We start from the raw sequence: 19582 nt of genomic DNA on the forward strand, positions 1-19582 counted from the left end.
CCGTCTCCTGTGGACTCTGATAATGAGAGTATGCGGTTTTGCTTCCATGCTCTCGTTTTCTCTGTGAGAGAGCATGCTGCTCCGCCGTTGCGATAGGGGGTTTAAATCCTCCAGCGTGGCCCGACGGCACCGCTGCAGCTACCCACTGGGCCGGAATAAATCCGGGAGCCGCCAGTCTCGCCTCTGAATGGGCCCGCGCCCCTGAAACCGAGCCCAGAACAACCCCCCCACCCCCTCCCCTCCGCATCAATCCAACAGCAATGAACCCAAAAGCCTTCCTCTGGGAGGTTCAGCTTCCCTCCCTCCCTCGCCGCCGTCCCCTGCCTTCACAAAGGATGATTTCAGCTGCCTAATCAGCTAGAAAAAAACCCATGCCCTCCTCCCAGTTCCTCCTACAACCACCTCCCCTCCGCCGCCGCCACCACCGCCGCCACCACACAAATTTCACATGCCAGTGATTTTGTTTTTCATAACACGAAGGGTGAGGGCGATTGCTCCGAATAGCATTTTCTCCGAAGCATATTTGAAATGTCAACATCATTAAGACCAACTGTCAAAGTTAGTGACAGTGGAAAGGGGCCACTACCTAGTCATTATAACCTCAGCCCGAGTCTTTCAAAATCTGGGAGACGTGTTGTTTTTTTCTGTGAGAGCAACAGCGGACTTAAATCCCGCTCAGAATCCGCGAGGAACGGGCTCAGACACCTGTGGGGGAGAGATCCCACAAGCAGGTAATTACCGGACATTTTTATTCATGCCCCCGGCTAGGTCAAAACCTTCACACTCGCATGCACACACTCGCTCAGTCCTTTTTCTTTGCCTCTCCACACAGCCCGTGGTGCCCTCTGGCAACTCTCCCCCCCCCCGCCAAAATCTCCTGAGCCCGTCTTGTCTTGTGCCAGTGCAAGTTGGAGGTCAGTCCTGAGTCAGGCTTCCAGTGGCCTTGTCAGCTCCACGGAGCCGCGGCCCCATATCTCTGACTGCTGAGGGGTGGGCTGGGGGCGAGGTGGTGCTGCCGGTGGTGGGGGGGTGGAGGGGTGGAGGTTCAAAGCCAGGCGAGCCACAGGGGGGAGCTAGCATAGCAGCAAACACCACACATACAGATAATAACACAAGGTCGGGCTTAAAACTAGTGTCGGACCGATACACACAACCAATATTTGCCTTTTATTTAAAAAAAATAAATAAAAACACCATCATGTCTGGACCAGTGTGACTAATGAATCCTTTGAAACCCAGGATTTATTTCCCCCTTTTAACAACTTCAATCACGTCATTTCCTTCACTGCAAAAACTCAAAATCTTACCAAGATTATTTGTCTTATTTCAAGTCAAAAATTTCATTGGCAAAATTTGTTTCTTGTTTCTAGCTCATTTTCACTTATTTCAAGTGAATTTTCACTTTTTCCACTGGCAAATTTTGCCAATGAAACAAGCAAATTTTCACTTGTTTCAAGTGAATTTTCACTTGAAACAAGTGAAAATTGTCTAAAAACAAGTTACTTCTGAGGTGATCATGTCTTATTTTAAGTGTAATGAGATATTTTGACTAGGAATAAGACATTTTTGACTTGAAATAAGACAAATAATCTTGGTAAGATTTTGCGTTTTTGCAGTGTTGAATTTTTTACATTTTTTGAGGCAATGTTTGGGGTCATTTTCTGGTGTTTGTCCTGTAAACTGTAAAAAAAAAATTCTTGCAAATCTTGGTGACACTTGTGGCTAATTTGCTCATCACCTTTTTCACACGGTTTTGAAAGTGACTTTGCTCACAAGCATTGAAACACAGAAAATCTGACACCGATGCAGCACCACTAATCTGACTTTTATTTTATTGTCATAATTAGAAATATAGCTCCTTGTAGAAATTTGTGCTAATTTCCAATAAAAGGAATTTGATCTCTGTTCTCATCCTTTAAGAACACCGAGTATACTTTAAGTGAGCTTCTTTTTATTTTTATTGGATAGTATGACATATATACGCAGAACATAAATCTTAGAAATATTCATCTGAGAAAGACGAACAGGGACAGGTTCAGACTCTTGCCAGCAGGTAATCAGGAAGTCAGCACAGAGCTGTACGTTAGCGAGCTAGACAGCTATTTCAAGTCACTCATGTGAGAATATTCATGATGATCACAATTTATGACCGTCCCCATAATGGAACTTCAACACCATCAATGTTTCATGAGTGTTTTTAATTGCAATCTGCAGTAAAAACCCTCGTCCCATCCCTGATACGCACGTCTCCAGCTAGATTTAAACACAGCCTCGTTAATATGAAATAATAAACTCCACTCCTCAGCTGTCAAGAGCTTGTTTGGATGGATCAGTTTGATTTGCACTCGTTTCCCTGTTCATTTATTTATTTTTTTTTGAACAGCAGGGACACTCCTCATTCACTTAAAAACTTCAAAATCCATTTTACGGTGCGCACATGTGGAACCGTCGGCGTCATGATGTCCGCTTTTCTCGCGCGGCTGCCAAGAAAGTTTTGTTGCAGGTGATTCTTTCGCATTCCAGTTAAGCACAGACAAATCAAGCACACGAGGCGGGAGGTAAGGATTTACCGTGGACCGTCCCGCAAAAAACACTGCCGGCCTTCGAGGGGGTAACGCCAGCCTGTTCGCTTTCACCCCCTCCAGCCACGATCCACTGGTGGCCTATGGAGTCCATAACACCCCTCAACCCATACAGTGCCCAGCCAACCAGCCACACTAAACCTCGTATTAATGATCCCACTAATGCTTCCTCTCACTCCTCTCCTCTCTCAGTCGCCCTGTCTCGTGCTGTAATCCCTCTCCAGTGGATTCTTAATTAAGCATGGACAACACATGGGGAGGAGAAGGAGGAGAAGGGAGGCTCATACTGGTGTCGGACTGGGTTAAAGAGCTTGTTATTCGACTTCACTTCCTCTTACTGGAGATGGAACAAAAAAAAAAAAAGAGCCATCATTTCTGACGGCAGCCCTAATCTGCGGCCCCAATTAATCGCCCCGCCCTCCCTAAACACGCTCACATGCACGCACAAAGACAGACGGGCGGCGGATCCACGGCGTGAGTCAACCATTATTGTCCTGGGACGCAGCCTCTGAAAGGAGGATTTGACCGAAGCTATTAACACAAAGTTAGCGGCGCCGCGGAGCGTTCTCTGGAAAGTGAGGAGCTCTTTCTCTCTCCTCCTCCATGATTGGCAGGTTTAATTAACGGCAGGTCTTCCGGCCTCGCGGAAAGTGGGTGAGAGTTGGCAAACGGTGGCGGTGGCGGAGGTGGGGGGGAATTGGGTTGGTAAAAAGGAGATATGAAAACAATACATAACCTACTTTCTCGTGCATATAATTAGAGATGTCTGGGACGCGCCGCTAACCCAGTGGGCGTGGCCGCTGCAGAGAGTCGAGGCAGAGGCGGTTTGTGTGGGAAGCGTCCCCGAGGAGTGACAGTGACAAACAAGTGGCTCGTCTGCGCCGCGTCTGCGCCGCCTCCAGCCCACCGCGAACCGACGCCGGGGCACTACAGCCCGCCCTGCCCTCGTGACGGGCCACAGACGGGGCACAGCTATCAATTTGCTCGGTATAAAACAGGAAAAGCGAAGGGTGGGGATGAGCAAATCTCTGACAAGCTTCCGCGTGTCCCTTCCTCCCCTCCTTGCACTGCAAAAAGTCAAAATCTTACCAAGATTATTTGTCTTATTTCAAGTCCAAATGTCTTATTTCTAGTCAAAATATCTCATTACACTTAAAATAAGACATGATCAGCTCAGAAATAACTTGTTTTTAGACAATTTTCACCTGTTTCAAGTGAAAATTCACTTGAAACAAGTGAAAATTTGCTTGAAACAAGAAACAAATTCTGCCAATGGAACAAGCAAATTTTTACTTGTTCACTTGTCACAAATAGAAATTTGCTTGTTCCATTGGCAGAATTTGTTTCTTGTTTCAAGTAAATTTTCACTTGAAACAAGTGAAAATTGTCTAAAAACAAGTTATTTCTGAGGTGATCATGTCTTATTTTAAGTGTAATGAGATATTTTGACTAGAAATAAGACATTTTGACTTGAAATAAGAAAGAATCAGAATCAGAATACTTTATTGATCCCCAGGGGGAAATTACTTTTTGTTACAATAACAACTCCCACTCAAAGTGTAGAGTAAAAAGAGCAAATAATCAAGAAAAATAAAGAAAGGAATATAAATATAAATATATATAGAATAAAAAGAAAGAAAAAATACATGTACAAGTGCAAACATGGACAGGAGTTATTGCACTATAGGTTATCAAATAACAAATAAACAAATAATCTTGGTAAGATTTGGACTTTTTGCAGTGTGCGTTTGTCTCGTGAAGGCTCAAGGCTCCGCTCGTGAAATCGGTCCGATGTAAAAATCTCTAAAATGTCGTTAACTGGCGACTTCAACCCGACAATCTCAGCATCGACGTTTAAAAAGGGCCCTAACGATTAAGTAACCCACATTTCCTACAAAAGGATGTGGAGCCACTGTTTCTTCTGTGCAAGAGAGATGTCCTTAGTTTCATAATGCATTAACACCGGCAAGGATCTTCGACATGAAACAGAGGATGGGAAAAAAAAAAAAAAAAAAAAAAAAAAAAAGCAGCCGGTGCAGCCTTGTGATTGAGTTAGCAAGCGTTCTGCTGCTCTCATCACTTTTCTAGGTCAACGTACAGGAGTCTGTGTTTAACTATCTCGCAAACAACATATGTCAGCCGGCGCCTTACGCGAGGGTAAACACAGCAGACCTGTTATTAATGTCGGCTCAGGTCAGCCCCGCATCATCCCTCCAGTGTCTGGGGCCGGCCTCGTCATCCGCTCATTCCCCATCATTATGGTATGTGGGCTCGCCGACCTCAGCCACAGCGCCATCTGCTCCAACTCTACTGGAGCTGAGATTAGGGGCGGGAGGGGTTGTAGGCCAGCAGGGCACGGGGACACACATGTTCCCGTGGCTGATCGGAGGACTCCTCCCCGACGAAGCCGGCCTTCACTTTCACCTCGGGCCCGGCTGGCTGAGATGAGACGGCGGAGCGAGAAGATGAAAGGTGGCATGCAGAGTGAAAGCCGAGACCCCCAGCTGATCTCCACGCGGTTCGCCGACCATTTCCACTGATGTAGTGTAACCCCCCCCCCCCAAAACACACACACACACACACCTCTCCAAATCCCTTCACTACTTCACACACACCTTTCCTCTCATGTCCTCTGCTCTCTCTCACTGCAAAAACTCTCTTACCAAGATTATTTGTCTTATTTCAAGTCAAAAATGTCTTATTTCTAGTCAAAATATCTCATTACACTTAAAATAAGACATGATCACCTCAGAAGTAACTTGTTTTTAGACAATTGTCTCTTGTTTCAAGTGAAAATTTGTTTGTTCAAGTTTCATTGGCAAAATTTGTTTCTAATTTTCACTTATTTCAAGTGAATTTTCACTTTTTCCACTGGTAAATTTTGCCAATGAAACAAGTGAAAATTGTCTAAAAACAAGTTATTTCTGAGGTGATCATGTCTTATTTTAAGTGTAATGAGATATTTTGACTAGAAATAAGACATTTTGACTTGAAATAAGACAAATAATCTTGGTAAGATTTTGCGTTTTTGCAGTGCTCTCTCTCTCTCTGCCCCTCCTCTTTTCTTCCACCGAGACTTGAGATGCTGATCGGACTCCACTCGAGCGTTTTTGCTTATTGAATCAATGATTCAGGGCGTCCTGTAATGGCAAGCTTGTAAAAAACACAACATCCACCCCGCGGGCCCCGGCGGAGATACATCTCATAAAACAGAATGAGGATTTTTAGAGGTATACACTTCCAATCATCCTTGGCTAGGTGAGCACCTTCCACCGTGAATGCAAAAATGCTGCAGGTTGTCGGCGGCTCCCCTTCATTGGCATGCGGGGGGCGATCCGCCGGCGCCTTGCTTGCGAGTGTAAGCCTTTTGCGTTTATCTGTTGGAGTTCAGAGGCCACAGGGACTCCAGCCTCTGCACCAGCGAGTGACGGAGGTGGCGTTGGAAGGCAAATACAGCAGATGCCGGCCCAGGTGCTATAGCCTCTTATAGCTGCCAAAATACCCCCCCTCGCCTGAATCGACGCCAAGGCGGCCCCTCCGAGCAGCGAAAGGCAGACGGAAGAAGAGAGAGAGAGGCTGAGAGAGAGAGAGAAGACATAAGGAAACTCCAAATATGTACATGCCAAGTGATTTTCCAAAGAGGCAGAGGGAGGGGGAAGGACATTTGTGTCAAGAGACAGTGAAGTCATTACCACTGCAAGGGTTACGGGTTCAATTTCCATACAAAAATAAAAGTTTAATTTTTAACGTTTATCTGTCCAAGGGAAATCGACTCAGTCTGTCTTCCAACATTCTACTTCACATGTACGCCGTTCAGCACACACACACTGCTCACACACAGCACACGGAGCCATTCCACTTAATGAGGCTGTCGCTGTATTGCTCAAAGGCACTTCAGCAGTTGTTGAAGCTACACTGATTGAAACGGTAGAAATAAATAGCAACTGATAAACATGAGAGAGACTTAGGTTTTTAAAGAGTAACTCCACATGAAACACCTCTGCTGCCCTCTAAGTGCTGAAACGTTCAGGCTGTTGCACGTCTGTGATTGGCTGCAGGGATTTTCTAAGTAGCCGCGACGGCAAATGACCCGCGGCGCCTCATCACTGACTGGGTGTGGCCGGAGGTGCAAAACGTTTCCAAACAGTGGAGGGCGGTGCAGCGCATTTTCTTCTCACCTTTCAGAGACTTCAAACTTTCATCACACCAGTATTCCCACCATCAGAAAATAGTACCAAACCAGAAATTCTGATTTGAAAATCAAGGGATTTTGATTATATGTTGTGACTTCTTCAGTACAGTGGTCCCTCGTTTATTGTGGGAGTTACGTTCTAAAAATAACCCGCAATAGGAGAAATCCGCGAAGTAGCCGGCTTTATTTTTTTTTACAATTATTCTAGATGTTTTAAGGCTGTAAAACCCCTCACTACACACTTTATACACTTTTCTCAGACAGGCATTAACATTTTCTCACTTTTCTCTCTTGTTTAAACTCTCAAAGTTCAAACCTTCGTAGAAAAATAAGTCCAGTATTTTAGAATGAACGCATTCTGTACTGTACAGGAGACACGGCACGGAGGAGATTGATTGACAATGGTCTACAGTCCCTTAGCCAATCAGGATGCAGAACAAAATGTGCTGTTAAAAAAAAAAAAAAAAAAAAAAAAAAAAAAAGCATGCAAAATTGCACACAAAAAAATCTGCAAAACCGCGAGGCCGCGAAAGGTGAAGCGCGTCATAGCGAGGGACCACTGTACCTCCACATCACTTGCAAAATGATTTGCTGCAATGTAAAACATGGGGATATTTTTTGCAGTAAATAGGCCAGTCATTCAAAATAACTGGAATGGTCTTTTAAGTTTTGCTTAATACAGCTTTAACATCCACATTTAGCCAGCTTGTGCAGGGCTTCAAACTGGCAACCCTCTGGCCACAAGCATTGCCTCTCCACTCTCTGTGCTGTGAACGCATCACACTTGTAAGGCACTTTGGAAAAAGGCAAAACCGAGCCACCAAATTGGCTTACATTCAAATTAACTTAAGGAGGGAGGGGGGAGGTGAAGAAGGCGGCGATGAAGACATCCTGCAGCGATGGCAGACACACAGGTGTTGCTGTTCATGCTGCATAACCTCCCCTGCTGTGCGCAGGAGGGTCACCACTAACCTTGACAAGGGTGAACAGGAGCCGCCGCAGTGCCCTTGTTCACTCCACTGAGGGACACAATATATTAATTTTTTTTTTTTTTTACAATTTTTTTTTTCCTTCCAAGTTCGCCTTCAACTTTTAATATCTCTCATGCGCCATGGGGACACTCGGAGGCCCACAGGTTTGATAACTTGAAACGCCTACTTTTTAAAGTGTAATATCTCCAGCTACCCTGGGACCCGCACACCCCGGGTCTCGCTTCGTATCACGGAGATGTTTTTCTTTTTTTACATTTAACCAAAGCAGCCGTTTAGATAGAAGGAGGACTGACTTTGTAGCTCAGCGGCTAATCTTACAGAAGTTTATCTGCGCTAGACTGATGACCTTCTACATTAGCGACACTTGGGACTTTGGGGTAAACATACCGTGGCGTTGCAGAGGGAAAACTCCGGGAGATAAAGAGGCGGAGGAGGGAGGGAGGGAGGATGGACCTGAGAAGAAATAGCTTTTGGCATCATTGCAATTATTTACCCCGAAGCTGTAGAAGGGAAGAGAAGCGAGGAATGCTATTCCCGCAGCTTGGCCTGAGATGTCAACGTAATCTAAACTGACACTTGCTGACAGCGCTGCCGAAAATCATCATGTGGCTGACCTTTGACCCAGTCTGCTGAATCCGTTGCTCTGGCTGTGTCACGCTGCAGCATGAATACAGCGACAGTTTCCTCCACGCCGCCGTCACGAGCCGCACCAACCTGTCATCCCTCATATGTGACAGATCCGACCATAGGTTTCGTGGCCGAGGCATAGCTTGGACAATTGGCTGAGCCCCAGAGTGTAAACACACCGTTGTCGGGGAGCGGCGCAAAGCGATAGTGGAATATTCATAAAGATTATTCATGGCCTGCTGTCAGTGGCGGTGACAAATCTGGAAGGTAATGGCGGCGGCGGCGGCGGCTGACGGAGAGCAGGGCTGGACTGAACGGACAGGCAGCCATCGCGGCAGAGCAGCCATGCTCCTGCATATTTCAGCTCAATCCGCTCATCCATAATAAACAAGGCCACATTCATCGCTATCGCCAACAGGATCCAGCATCATCGCTCCCACCTGCCACTCTAAACAAGTTTTTAATCTTAGCGCTGACAGCAATGATTTCAGCACTACAAGGTAAATTAGCCTTTAAAGGAACAACAACCCACCCTGGAATATCTTGGGGTTATTTTGTGCAAAAAATATTGTAATTTACCTTTGTTTGCTGTATACATATTATACATATACATATTAACACGACCTGTCTCACACTGCAAAAACGCAAAATCTTACCAAGATTATTTGTCTTATTTCAAGTCAAAAATGTCTTATTACTAGTCAAAATATCTCATTACACTTAAAATAAGACATGATCACCTCAGAAGTAAATTGTTTATAGACAATTTTCACTTGTTTCAAGTGAATTTTCACTTGAATTTTCACTTGAAACAAGTGAAAATTTGCTTGTTTCATTGGCAAAATTTGCCAGTGGAAAAGGTGAAAATTCACATGAAATAAGTGAAAATTAGCTAGAAACAAGAAACAAATTTTGCCAATGAAACAAGCAAAGTTTCACTTGTTTCAAGCAAATTTTCACTTGAAACAAGAGACAGTTGTCTAAAAACAAGTTACTTCTGAGGTGATCATGTCTTATTTTAAGTGTAATGAGATATTTTGACTAGTAATAAGACATTTTTGACTTGAAATAAGACAAATAATCTTGGTAAGATTTTGAGTTTTTGCAGTACATCTACCTGGAAGACTGTTTGTGCTTTCCTGTATTTCCCAGAAGGCGTGCCACGCAGAACGTGAATGGAGTAGAACAGTCATTGTACGGTCGGCTGTGGTCATGTGACAAAACGGCAACTCCAGTTCTTCACCATGGTGATAGGAAAATGTTAAAGTATGTCACATTTCAAAATGTGCAGACATGCGGTGCGATGGCTGCAGCCTCAAATAATGACAGTAATTTCAGAAATGACTTGAAGAAACGAATGCTTAACATTTGAATGTTCACGTCCTGGTGTGTTACACGCACACTAAGACAGCTTCAAAAGGCTGAATGGGAGATTTGGAAGGAAGGCAGAATGTAGGATTTTCCTAAAAAAAAAAAAAAAAAAAACAATGGACAGACTCATGCTGTGAAGTTGTGTTTACAAACCGCGGCCGACAAATCCTATTTGCTCTGCCGTTCACTGAAATCTGACATTAACAACGAGGTAAGCCGCTGATGAGGTCAGCTATGTTTGTGTGTCGCCTGTTACCTCCTCCAGTCAGTATCTATCAATTAGTGAACCTATGTGGTTAGACATCCAATACAACTTGTACTTACTATAACTTCAATGCTGTAAAGTATCACAGTTTAGCAGAACTTCAGTGGAGAAGAAAAGAGTTTGTTCACTTTTATATGGCTAACGGACATAACGGGCATTAAACGCAAGATCTAACTGTAAAACCTCACGCCTCAGGGAATCTGCAACCTGTGGAAGCTAGGCCGGTGCCATGGCAACGGTAAAATGACCGCCAGATCGTTCTGGTATACTGATTGGAATGGGAAGGATCGCTCTACTCCATTCCTGATTGAAAATGCAGCATGTTTTCTAGCTGTGTTGCATTATGGCAGTGGCTTCCATCCTGGCTCCCACTACGGCGAGTGCTTCTGGTTTTCTGTCCTAGCAGCTGGTTAATCCTGTCCACCCTGCGTCCCAGGTGGGAATCTGATTGTAAACCAGCAGGGCTCTGAGTCCCGAGGAGCTGCATTGTGCGCCGTTGTCCTCTTGTCTATTGAGGCTACTGTCAGAGGGAAAACTGGTACCTCTGCCACGATTTTTCCCGGTCTGACTGTTCAATGTCAGCACAAAAATGGTGAGTCGAGAAAGAAGCTCCTGCTCTTTGATTCTGACTGAAACTGAGACCTGACATTTTCCACTGATCTGTTAGATACCTGGAACATTTTTGCTATCAAACGCCCATTGTACGCTGCAGGAAATATCTCACACATGACGTCACTCACATTGTCTGCGTCCGGCCGGTTATCCAGAGCAATGAGAAAAATAGCCACCAAAATAACAAAATGGATACAGAAATGCAATCGCCAATTATTGTTTGATGCTGGATCTCTTTTAGGTTCAGATGTGACAAGATAAGCATTTTGTCTAACTTGATGACATCTCTTTTATTGAGGATGTTAAAAAAATAAGATACTCTGCGGACATGAAACAGAGGCCAACAGCCATCAGGGCTGTGTCCATTATTGCCACTGCCGTTACTTGACCGCTGTTGGGTAAGCTGCCAATGTGGCTGCTTTCAAAGCCTCACTGCTGTGCAGAGAATTTGAGACACATGGACACATGGGCTGCGGCAGGCTGTGTTAGGATGAAGCAGAGAGGAGGGGGTGGCTGGCTGGTGGGTGGGTGGGTGAGGTTTAAATTAGGTCTCAGGCATTTGGGCCGAAATCGAACTTGCTGAAAAACAAACGTCTGCATGTCTGAAGTCTGGCTATCATCTCTGGTTGAAAAGTTGGGGACTTTCAGCGCCCGGTCCCTTTGTTGCCACAGCAGCAAGTGGAGGCCAGCCAATCCTCTGGGACTTTAAATTCATATTTAGCAGGACTCTGCATAACTGTGAATTCAATCCCCTCAACGCTTCATACACCACACCATCCAGCAGACTGAAATATAGCTTGTTGGTTTAAAACGAGATCAATCTGCAGCCGTCATGTAAGAGATGACATGGCCCACCACAGCAGGAAGAGGAAAGAATAATGATATCTATGGCAATTACACATCAGGAAGGTTCCTTCTTTGGTCAAACCTAAATTGAATACCTGTGTTGGCATTTTCTATTTGCGCTAAGCGAGGATCTCTAAAACTGAGCAAATTAACAGAAGTGTCTAAACATGTTAAGTGACCTGCTTGACAGGCAGCATAGCGCCTGCTGGCGTACCTCCATCTGCCCAATAATGAGTTGTTGTTGTTGTTGGGGGAAAATCAACACATTTCTAACACCTGGAGAAGCAAAGTTGGGCCCGGTTCTCTCCACCAAGAAGCCCCGTGGGTCCTGGCCAAGGCGATCTGGCAGAGCTGTCAGCTCCATTAACAGCACACGGCGGTGACAGGTAGACGTGAGCAGCAGCAGCTCTGGCACATTAACGTCATAAACATATTGCACGCGGCCGTAATGCTCAGGGACGGTCTGACGGTTATCACCACTACCGAGCCGGATGGGGTTTTTAGTGCGGCTCCTGTCTAGCACAGGCATGCACACACATTTTAATAGTTTCAGATGTTTCCACACACAAAAACACAACTGTGTACGGCCCTTTAAAAGGTGGAATATGAATGGTATACTTACATCTACGGTTTGACCAATATTGATTTTGGAATGTTTTCTTCATGTTTTCTTAAAATTAGAAGAATTAAAGCACCATACCAGTGATTCTGCATGTTTCACACACACACATACACAATACACACCTCTGATGAAGGCGGAAGCATTGCCGCTGAAACATGTAAGGTAGGAATAAACTTGTTTGTGTCTGGTATAGAAGAAACTCTACGATCTATGTAAAGTTTAGACACTATGCATCTTCATGGACCCATACACAATACACTTCACATTTCTACTAATCTTTTCCCAATGCAAGCAGTCCTATTTTAGAACTCTGATATCATTTTTTCCACCTTTTATCCAGCCATTGGTTTCCATTCATTCCACTACAATATGAAAATGAACTTTCAGAGACTTCATCATATCACTGTAATAAAGTCCTCCACATTAGTTTTCCTAAAAGCAGCTGTGCTGTTGTGTTTTGATGACTGGAAACTGAGCTGGCTGATCTGAATGGATCTGAAAGCCTTCCGGGTGGTGCATTCAGGGGGCGTCTGACAGCAGTAGACTAAAAGCATCAAATCCATGAGCTTAGTTGTCAGTAAACCTAACCGGGGAGGCAAAAAGCACCAATACCATGAAGATACTGAGAATATGATGATATGGATATTTCATAGATTTTATCAAAGTGGCCATAAAAATGTGTGGTAAACTCACTCATCTGTTTCCCCACATTTCTAAAGTATGCTCCCCTCTGACCTCTGACCTCAGAAGGTCAGAAGGGAGACTCTGCACTTGCAATCTTTCAATTGCGAGAGATTGCAAAAGCACTTCTATCAGAATCCTTTTATTGAGAAGAGCTTCACAAACTGTGGAAATTATGCTGAATCACATGTTCAGTGACAAAGAGAAGACGATGAACTCGTTTTCTACATGACAACTGTTCTCTGGCCCAGCTACACCAGTGACTGCTCTTGTAAACTGTCACTCCGCCGCAAAGTAGTCCCTGGGGAAACATTTGCTTCATACAGCCAATTATCAGCTCTGTGGTTTATGGATGGTGGCGACTCTGTTACCAACAGAAGCAGAACTTTACAAGGTGAGTTTTTCAACCAAAAACTCAAATTAAAAATAGAGGGATTTTGATTATACCTTGTGAAATCTTTAGTTAGTAACCTTCAATGATTTGCAGAATGGTGTGTTGCGATGTAAAATGTAGTAAATGGGGCAAACATTCAAAATCACTGATATGGTCTTTTAAGTGTCGCTCCAGGACTTTATTCTTAAACCGCTGCAGCAGCATTTAGACCATCGTAGGACACTAAAACCCAGAGTGATGGACGTCTTTCAGTATAAGCAGCTCTTTAATTGAGGGTGACCCACCACCGATTCAGTGGTAGGAAAACTCTGGGATTCATTAGGCATTTATAGGAAGCATTAACTCTGAATATTTACTCCAAAAATGAAATGAATAAGTAAAAAGGTGTTAAAAAAAATCATTGCCAGTTTTAGAGGTTTTTTTTGCATCAAATAGTCAGGGACGAGCTTCCATCATATCAGAGCTGGATGACATATCTGATATTAATAAAAGGCCAATATATCTGTCTATCTCTACTTTGAAGTGATGGCAGCACTTCGCCAGGTTGTAAAACGAGACCTTCCTTCTGCTCTGTCGTTTTTCTCTCTGTCAGTATTTTTTATCGAGACACGACATGCTGCTGGACCAGAAGGCGCTGCTATTCCGCTCAGACAGGGACGATAAAGTCTGTCGGAGGCGACGCTGCATTTCACCAACAGTTCAGCTCAGCTCACACCGAGAAAATAGACCTTTTGTGGCAAAACGCAGATTGGCGCTCCTCGGCCTCGTCCCTCGGGGCGATAAGACGAAATCATTAAGGCGAAATTATCGAGTCTCGAGGTTCTTCCCTGAGTCCAGAACTCGGGAAGGCCACCGGAGTCTTCAACTACGATGATTAAAAGTAAATTTCATAACTTTTAATGCCACTTTCACACATTTGCTAACGCCATGTTGCCAATAAAAATCTCAGTGACGAACGGAATAACTAGCTTGGGACGAACAGCCAAGGCAATTAAAATTGTTCAAAAGCCATCAAAGTAGTGGAATAGGAAAGGAAAGGCCTTATTGACTCATACCTCAGCCGAGCTGCTTTGCTCTTACTGACTCAATCAGTCCAGCTGCTCGGCTGATAGGCCGGACATGGCCACGCATTTAATGCTGACCCATCCATTCAGACTGCAGGGAAAAAGTCTCTTCGGGAGGCAGGTAGACTGTTTTGGAGAGAACAATATGCAATCCATCTAACGGGCCTATGCTAATCAGACAGATGTGCACTAAAATGTAGGCTGTACTTATCATTTCAAATTGCTCAATTTTATTCATGTCAAGCGTAATTGCACCCATTTTTCTTCAGCCAAACGGAGAGTAATATAAACTAATAAAAGCCACATTGTTTAGCATGTGGCTCCTAAAAAGTTATACACAGAGCGCTGTGTCAAACATCCCTCCCATGGTCGTGATGGTTTGTGACTGCCTGGTAAACTATGTGAGCCAAGTTAACAATGATAGATCTCACTGAGGTTTTTTTTTTTTTTTTTTTTTAAACTAGGTGCAAAAGCAGCCGTTGTTCCCCTGGTCTCTCATTATCATGCACTGTTATTACAAAGCATGCTCATTTTCTTTTACAACATGCAGCCATTACGCAATTCGCGCCTTTTCTATTACGGGATCTTGTGTTATTTCCCGCGGAACAACTGCATTTCATCACTGCTTTTTGTGCGCGCTCCATTTTCCTCCATTTGCAGCCGTGCTCTAACCCGGGAGAGCCGTGAGCCGGGCTATTTTCTGTTGGAATAGCATCAAGCAGGATCCACAACACGGATGCACCGAGGAGGCTCTCTACATCCTCTCTGCAGCCCCTCAAAACCCAGCCTCTCACATCAGCGCCCGTTTCTGTGTGGTCGTCTCACACTAACACCCCCCCGCACGCCCCCCCTTTCCTCAAAACTTCAATCTCGGTGTGTTTCTCATTGCACGCTAGCATTGCTCAGAGCCGGAGACGTAGGTTCATTCCAGCTCCGAGATTAAATTACCTCCTTGCTCTGACTCCTCACAGCCCCGGTTAACAGGGGAGGGTGTGCTTGGGGGGGGTGGTGTGTGTGTGTATATAGGTAGGGGGAGTCCTAACTGACACGCCGGGTTTCACCCCAACAAATCGACTCATTCACACACTCTGCAGGTGCAACTGTGGACCTGAGGCGAAGTGTCAAATGCAAGATAGCGTAAGAACAAGGAGAAGGCAGCCGCTCTGACACCGAGCCATTCACCTGCACGCTGTGGAAACAAAGCCAGCGCTGAGGTGAGGCTGTCCATGGGCCTCCTCGCATCCACATGAGGAGGATGCTCATGCTCAGGTCACTGATACATCGAGTCTGTGCGATATATCAATATTATATCGATATTACAATATAAAACTAGATGACGTCTTGGATTTCAGGTATTGTAATATCATGATATGGCCTACGTGTTTTAAAGGCTCCATTACAATAAAACGATGCAATTTTCTCAACTTATCAGACTGCTCATGCTGTTTTACTGTCTGCCTCTACCTGTTTAGTCTTCATATCCCCCATTACTCATGACTGTTCAAAAATACCTTGTGCATAAATATCTTGGGAAAGCACCAACAGTCATCCCTATAATATCATCACAATATCGGTATCGCGGTATTTGGTTAAAAATATCATGATATTTGATTTTGTCCATATGGCCAAACCCTAATTAAGCTGATAGCTACCTTTTTTTGAATATCAGATGTATCTCGTCTTGCTTGTCTATGTCTTCCATTTACAATATGGCTAATCCGCTGATTAAGTTTTCTGTTAACTGGCTTATCATTTTATGTCATTTTGTGGATAAAATGTTAAAAATAGTAGTGAATTGCTTCGACAGGTTGCCAGAGCCAACAGCAACAGTTTAAAATTGATTAATTCATTTAACCAGCAACCAAAACCAAAAAAAAAAAAAAAAATGCAACTGAATACCAAAATATCGGCTATCAGCTTCTGTGTAAAAAAAAAAAAAAAAAAAAAAAAAATCAATATCTACATCAGTCAATTAAATCCAATTCAATACCCAGAAATCCTTCAATGTGATGTCATGTTTACCCGGCTGGCTGCTCTATGATGCTTTACAGCAAAGGCAACCAAAGTGATGAGAAAAAAAAAATCCACACTGGGGAGTCCAGCTTTCTCTGAACTCGTTTCTGTGGGCGGAGAAAGTGTCCAGAATTCAAATTGGGCCAAAAGCGTGAATCTGCAGTGTCTCAATTAGTGAGGCTGGGAGGCTGCTCTCCGCGGAGAAGAGCATATGATGTGGGCTGATAAGAGCCGGGTATGTATTTTTTTTCCATTCAAATCTCGCCTATAGTGCAGCTTTAAGTTGAAAAACCCAACTTGATCCTGGAGTGCAGGGGAGTGGCTCAGTGGAAGTCTGTTCAGCAACTGTTCCTTGTAGCTGTGTAACAGACACCCAGTGCCAGGAGTATTTATATCATAGCTATAACATTCACATAAGTTCCCCAAACATTCTTGAAATAAGCCGATGCCGTGCAAAAGCATTTTGACAAGAGACAACTTGACATGGTGGGACCAGAGGCGGACCCCCACCCCAACCCAAACTATATACAACAATGGAAGCACAATTCTAAAAAGACAAGATTTCAGGCCTCAGACAGCGTCAGCCATTCAAACATCCAACTGCCCACAGGCAAAGAATACAGGAAATTTAAACTCCTACTGTGTCTAAGTTAGAGTCTATGATATCAGGTATTATTGCCAGCAATAACCAGATTTTCCTCTGGGGGAACTGTCTTTCTTGCATGTAGCACAGCCTGACTGAAAGCACATGAAAAGATATTTGATTCGACTACCATTGTTGATCACTGAGGCACAACACTGACATTAATTATTCATTTTCCATTACTTGGTAACAAGAGTGCTGTTGCATTGTTCTCTCCAAAAGTTCGCTCTCAAACAGGCTCTGATGGCTGATTTGTTGCATTTGATCCAGTCACCCGAATTATTTCTACATCAGTTATTATCCCAGTCAGAATTATGCACGAGCTCTCGTATGTTCCATCAATAATATTATCATGAGGGCAAGTTGGTGGGGCTTTTTTTTTTTTTTTTAAGCATCAGCAATAATACATCAAAGCAGGATCAGTTCTTTAAAAAATCACTAAGATGTAATCTACATTCTTGGGGATTATTTTAAACAACAAAAATGTCAGCCTCATAACATTAAGACACAGAGGCAAAGAGAGAAAGAGAGAGACAGAGAGACACAGAGAGAGAGAGAGAGAGTGCAGCATTCACATTATCAATCGACTCTTATTTTTTGAGATTTTCACCCATGTTTTTCCCTTTGCAGCCATCCTGATCTCAAAAGGAAATCTCCTCAGGCTGTCTGAGAATGAAACCCTCGGTCCCATCCTGTCATGTAATGAAAGGACATTATACCGAGAGAACAATTCCAGTTTCCCCGGCCCCGGTGATATTACACGGGCTGCACCTGAGAAGTACGCGACCGTGGAGTGAGCCTTGCAGCCGCTCCGACACCACGCCGCGTTATTACAATCCCCAGCCAACTTTGTGAGTTGCGATGCCCCATTAAACAACACAGAGCCGATTGCAGCACATGTGCCCAGCCTGTGGAGAAAGATGAAATACATTCTAAGATGAACTTTAACAGAGAAGTATAATAAAAGTGACAGCAGTGGCGTTTACACTTGCGTCTCTCTGCGGGCTATCCCAGGTGCGCACTGTGCGGCTCCGGAGCCCAAGCGGGTTAAGCGCATTGTTTTTCTTTTTCTTTTCTTTTCCTTTTTTTTTTTTTTTTTTTTTTTTTTTTACCTGTTGGCCCCTCCATACTATCGGCGTAGATCCTGACGGCCAGCATCAGTAGCAGTGCTGCTGAATACATGTTGGCAACAGAAGTAAAGTCCAGCTCGTTTCTCAGAAGAAGAAAATCCTAGAGGAAACTCCAGCAGCAGCAGCGGCAGGACTGGGGAGAAGTTGTGCGCTCAACTCCATTCATTGCTGAATCCCCCGCAGAAGCGCCGCCTGGTCCCTCCACAGCTTGCACAGGGAACATCTGATCTAAAGCTAAAGCGTTCAAAAACAGCCTTTCTCCTGCAACGGCTCCACTACTTTTTTTGCACTCTCAGGCAGCGGGAGGGACGCGGGACTGCAGGCCTGCGGCGCCTCCATGTGGCGGCTGCTGATAGCTGGAGCCCTGCTCTGCAAACCTGCACAGAGCAAGTTCAATAAACCCCCAACCGAGCCACAGCAAAGTGCCTGCACTTAATATCAGTATTTCCAGCAGAACTTGCAAATTTCCTTATGCATGCAGACTAGATGAGCTGTGGACAAAGTATTTGGTCAGTGTCATGAATTATTAGGGCAAAGTCAAAAAACTACCAGCTTAGAAAGAACATTGGTCCTGAATGTTCCTTAATGTAATTTTTTTTTTTTTTTACCCTTGAAATTGATTCCTGATGATTTTTGCTCCATCTTTGCTCTCTATTATAATGACAAATACTACAAGGACTCACTTAGGCTGAAGTCTGGAAAGTGCCACAGCTTGTCATACCTAATCAGTGTCCATGCTTGATGTTAATTCGTTTATTTTTTAAAATGATACGGGCCTGCCCCGCATGGCTGCTTAAGCATTTAAGTCGTAATGCTTTGGGACAGCGAGGGGGAGGGCTTGTGGGGCCGTATGTAAGGGAGCTAAACTTGTATGCTGTTGAAGGCTCTAATGCTGAGCTGCAGCAGAGCCTTGAAAAACTCTTTAAAGGGAAACTTCACGCATTTTGAAAACATTGATAGAATTTCACTTCCCACCTAGACAGAGGTTCTGCTGTCTTCCTCTCATTGTTACCGAGTGCTGGACACTGGCTGGATGCTCCAAATGCTAACTGTTAGCTTCCCCCCAGCTAAAATTCATATAAATAATCACCTTAATCCATTTAAATTATTAAATAAACAAAATCTGGGTTTGATGATGTACAGCAGAAATGGTTAAAATAATATCAAAAATGAAAAATAATAGCATTTTTTACTAAATGGGTGAACTATCCCTTTAAGCATTTTTTTTTTTTTTTTTTTTTTTTTTTAATTTGGAAAGACATGGGCACTATTTAGTGTCTGTTTTCTTGGTCTTGAATAAGACTTTGATTGCTGTTGTCTCAGTCTTGACTCAAAGTGAATCTTGCCTTGGGCTTCACTGAGGTGGTCTTCAACCCCGGCAGTTTGCATGGCTGAGCAGAATATGAGGGCACACATTTTTTCCTCCATTACGAATTAAATCAAGACATGGACTACTGTGTGCCATGTGGGATACTTGTATTCCTGTCCTTAGATTCTCCTCAGTAACTGACGGCGCGCATAGCGTTTGAGAGCGGGTGAATGAATTGC

Source organism: Myripristis murdjan, chromosome 11 (assembly GCF_902150065.1).
Source record: "Myripristis murdjan chromosome 11, fMyrMur1.1, whole genome shotgun sequence".
Classification (NCBI taxonomy): domain Eukaryota; kingdom Metazoa; phylum Chordata; class Actinopteri; order Holocentriformes; family Holocentridae; genus Myripristis; species Myripristis murdjan.